We start from the raw sequence: 4,970 nt of genomic DNA on the forward strand, positions 1-4,970 counted from the left end.
TGTGGCAGGTAAATACTGACATTTAGTGTTGCTAAATACCTCTGTCACAACTCGTAAAACTATGCCAGTTGGAAAGACCTGTGGAGGTTGAATCTGCCTCCCCATCCTCAATTCTAGTCCAGCCAGTGCTCTACACAGTGACCAGCTGTTTTTTTAAATAGTTCCAAGAATGGAGCTTGCATGACATCTCTAAGACTTCGTTACAGTGGCAGTCTTCTTCTTTGGGGAAAAATTTTTTCTAAGTTCTCACATTAGTGTCCCGTGTTTGCATCTTGTACCTGATGGCTCTCACCCTTTCTCTCTGCATCTCTGAAAAGAGTTTCTCTCCATCTTTTATTCTCCCTCCCATCTGCTTAATGAAGAGAGCAGTAGGTCACTGTTAACCTTTTCCTCTTTACCCTGCCTTAAAAATCATTATCTGGCATAAAGAGATATAAGTTTGATTGCTTTAATAGTTTGGATTCTGAGCAGGAAGGGATCAATTTTATGCACAATTACAAAAGCTGTTGCTCTTTTTGTCTGAACAAAAATATTGTGTCTATAGATCATTGATTCTCTACTTTTCATGTATATAAAGAAGCTACACTGTAAATAAGTGAACTAAGAAAAGGAAAGAAAATCATAACAATTGCTGAAATTATAAATACAGTTTTAATTGAAAGTGGTTTTGTAGGCATACAAACATATTTCAGAATGTCAATACTTTGCTTCAGGACTTCTGAAATAGTTCCATTTCCCTAAAGAAAGGAAAAAGCAAAGTTAAAAGACAAATTTTGACAAATGACTATTAATAAGCATTTTTCAGCAGCATTGCAAAGATAGAATATGTGGTTTTTTCCTTAAAAAAGAAAAGAAAACAGTTTTAGTTTCTTATTTCTTGCTTTGGAGATGCAAACCTTAAAAACACTCACAGAAAGATAAGATATGGTGGCAAAATGTATTAACCCAATATTTGGACAGAGAGACATCTACAAGCCTTGTATTTGAGACATTTCAGTTTTACAATGTAATTTTTTTTTTTCAAAAAATAAAAACTTAGAGTGGTAGTGAGTTATTGAACAATGTTGAACAGTTAAAATGCCTTTGTAAGGAAGCAAAGGCAAGAAAAGGAGAGAATACACAATCTGTGAAGGATGAGCGTTAAGTAGTATGCAATTAGAGAAATCAAAGCTATTGTGGTAAGAGAAGTTATGAACAGCCCACATAGAGACTGGAGATCAAAAGGTCTTGGAATAGAGGTGGGCAAGCTCTGGGAAAAACTTTATAAGTAATAAGGACTCCTTAGAAGTGGTTTCTCAGAAAAACGTGGAATAAATGAAGCCTAGGTAGGTAGCATGAAGTTTTTTAATTCATTTGAGAAGGCTGTTTTGGAAAACCAAGGAAAATAGCACTGAGTAAAGAGTACTTCTGAATAAAATCTGATCTTTGAAAAAATAATAGGTCAGTGTTTCATCCCCTCACTTCCCTCTCATTGAGAATGTGGGCTCTTGCCACACATAAAACAGCAAATGGACAAGAGCTCATGACCAAATTCCTTTTTTTTTTGGTTTTTCTTTTAGCAATCCTGAAGAGTCTGGATGCATTTGTAATGTTGGTGATTTTTAGTTAATTTTTTTTGCAGACAGACATATAAATAAACAGCAGCATACTAATTAGTAAGTGTACAAAAGCTCCAAAGCAACTGAAATCTTCAGTCAAACTCCAGAATAGTAAATTAAAACTTCATAACACACCAGAATTTGGTGAAGTTGCCCTATAGCTTGCTTAAGCTGATTCTGCTGCAAGGTAGAGATTATGAAAGTGAAAATCCTCCTCAGTCTTTTGACTTCTAAAACACAAATTACTTCAATAGTATTCCTCTGCATTTGTATAAATGGGTGAAAGTCTGTCAGCAACATTTTAGAGTTAATTGCACTTCAGTTAGTATAATGAGTGTTTGTAATGCTTATGTGTACATTCTAAAGCTTTTTCAAATTAGGCTTAATGTCACATGTCCTTTCTGAAAGACCTCATAGCGGATTTGAAAGCTGTTACACAGAATCAAAGAATGTTTCAGGTTGGAAAGGAACTCGGATATCATTAAGATCCAACTCCCCTGCCACGAACAGGGACACCTTCCACTAGACCAGCTTGGTCAGGATCCCATCCCAGCCTTAAATACTTCCAGGGATGGGGGATCCACAACTTCCCTGGGCAACCTGTTCCAGCGTTTCGCCTCTATTAAAGTAAAGAAATACTTCCTAATATCTAACTTAAACCTACTTTCACCTTTATCATCCATCTTTGTTTTTAAGTAGTGGATATGACCCAGTCAGATTCTGTGATAACTAATCAGGCAGGGAGATTAGAACTTGATAAAGAAAGTACTTATTTATAGCATGGTATTTATACTCCCTTACTGTTGCCATAGGAGTTGGGCTGAAGGGCAGGTGCCAAGCTCCTTTCTTCCTCGCTGGTAAAATCTTATGCTGTTTCTGTGACAAATGCCATTGGTGCTCATGGTTTCACTATACTGCAGCAGCAGCACAGAAACTTCATTTGTTAAAAACTCCATGACCCTTTCCAATTCCTTGAGTTGCTCACAGTATAGCACATAGATACCTAATGGTCCTACATCAACACTTCAAAGAAGGTAGTTAAGAGCCAAAAAGTGGAAAACTAGATTGAAAATGTAGTGAGCATTACCTCAAATGTCAAAATATGTGGACTCAAATGCTTTCAGACTGGGAAGTTCTCAGTCAAGCCTCACTTAGAGAGCTGCACATCTGGAATGAAGAACATCAGAGCTGTCTGATGCCTGTACCTTTGTACCTTCTTAGACAGGGGCTAATGCCTCACAGCAAATTCACAAATGCAATCTGCAAAAACAACACATCAGGTTAACAACACAGCCCTAGCTGACCTAAATGCTAAATCCTACAAAGATACTTTTTTTTTTTTTTTCTGCTGCAACCAATGTCTATGAATGAACAGGACAGCAGGTCTGACATCCTCATGTTTGACATCCAGGTCTTATCATATGCATCTGTCCTTACAGAAATGCTGAAAGATAAACTCAGTCTTGACAGTCTGATCTGCAAGGGTCTGATCTGAAGATCTGATCTGTCAGTGATGTCCCACACACACTTGGTGCAATAGCATCATCCATTCTGCAGCTTGCATGTCCCTTACCCTCTTTAATGACCCCTGTTAAAGGAATTTCCTGTGGGCTGACAGGCAGGCAAAGCAAATGAAGGCAACCATTTTCTCCAGATTTTGGCTGGGAGGTGTGTTTGTGTGCATGAAAAAGTGTGTGTGTTGGAGCGGGGAGGAATTTACAGTAAGAAATTGTCTTAAAAAACATGAGATGGTATCTGCATATCTGTTCAGTGAGTTTATCTAAACATTCCCTTTTTCTCCCCTGTCTTTTCCCCTTCCTTTCCTTCTCTCTCTTCTACCATTTGCTGTCAGGAAGGGCCACGTCTGAAGGGCCAGTTCAGCACAGCCTGGCACCAACACAGACGGACACCAACACCAGTTCCAACTGTGAGTCAATTTGCAACTAGGGGACTCTTTGAAGTGGTATTGGTTTATGTGCTTGTGCAAGCTGCAAGAACTCTGCAGAGGGCATCCAGAAAAGGGAGAGAGTGAGTTTGTTAGCCCTAGCTCCCTCTGGTTGGAGTAGCATGCAAGTTTTTGATGTCTTACTAAAGAGCATTAGATAAATGTATCTTCTCCTGATGTAAACAAGAATTCTGATACGTGAGGGTCAATGCCAGGTAATTTTACCAGCAGAGCAGACTTTTTGAGCTGGATGCTGTTCAGAGGAAACTGTCCACCAAGAAAGCTTAGGACACCTTGTCTGGCTAGAGAAGAGGCTGGAAGTCATGCCACAGACAAGGCTCTTCACTGAATTGTTATTTTCACAGTTAGAGCAGTTAGAGACAAAAGCTGCTAGTCTCAGATTTGTGTAGGAGCACTGATCTGTGTTAGGACAGGTGAAGAGACCTTGCTTTCTCTTTTGAGGTCCTTGAGGTAATTTGGCTGCTGTCAATTTGATTCTCTGTAGGATCACCAGCAAGGGAGAAGACAAGACCTTGCACAGTTCTCTCTCATTATGCATGCACATAGAGTTATACAGCACTTGTGATCCCAGTCCCCAGTGGCCCATGCTCCTGATATGTGTGTTGGGTGAAGATAATCCTAATTAAATTGAAGAACGGGGGAAAAAATTCATTATACAGAGCAACTGAGAAATGACCTTTGCTCTTCATTGTTCCTGGAAGATACTCCTTTACCATATTTTCCTCTTAGTGACTTTCCTGGTCCCAACAAGCTTTGGCTCAGCATCACAGAGAAGGTAGCTGAGGAAGGAGATAGTGATTTAAAGAAGCAGGCAATTCTATCAGCTGCAGCATTTAAGAGGATGTGATGGCAAATGCAGAGGACAGCAGAAGGAAAAAAAGGAAAAAGTCTGTAATACCCTTGCACTTCAAAGATAGTAAAATAAGTTACATCCTCTATCAGGGACTGAGAGAGTACTGGGTCAAAACTATTACAGCTATAAAATTTGTATCAACTCATGCATGGAAAGGTAGGATAAATTAGTAAGAATCTACTGTACAGTGAAGAGATTAACATATTTTTTTCTAGATGCATTGTCCTCAGCAGAGTTCTAACATTTTCCATTATTCTACTCTTTGATATATGTATGTAGATACAGCTTTTTATGAATATACTTGAATATATTAGTAAAAATCTTGCTCACAAACTGTAAAAGTGACTAATAATGTTATCATAAATAATGCTGTATTCTGTTTTTATGCTGCATAGTGATCAATGGAAAATTCACAACACAGGCCAATGTGTCACTGATCTGTGACTCTTAAGCAAAGCATTTCTTCAAACCATACTTTTTCATCTCAAATGCTTGAGTCATATTGTGTTTGTCCTGCCTTATAGTTTCCTGATGATTTGTTTATGTCCCACAG

At 38.6% G+C, this 4,970-nt stretch overlaps 1 long non-coding RNA gene across 1 annotated transcript in view; it reads left to right on the plus strand.

Moving 5' to 3' along the window:
- The window catches only part of LOC146763910 (uncharacterized), a 242,467-nt gene that overhangs the window by 165,895 nt on the left and 71,602 nt on the right, over positions 1-4,970 (plus strand). Inside the window, exon 2 of the long non-coding RNA XR_014951715.1 lies at positions 3,451-3,525. This is a non-coding gene — a long non-coding RNA (uncharacterized LOC146763910). The remainder of the gene's footprint in view (positions 1-3,450; positions 3,526-4,970) is intronic.

This window comes from Lonchura striata, chromosome Z, assembly GCF_050655825.1.
Source record: "Lonchura striata isolate lonStrDom1 chromosome Z, ASM5065582v1, whole genome shotgun sequence".
Classification (NCBI taxonomy): domain Eukaryota; kingdom Metazoa; phylum Chordata; class Aves; order Passeriformes; family Estrildidae; genus Lonchura; species Lonchura striata.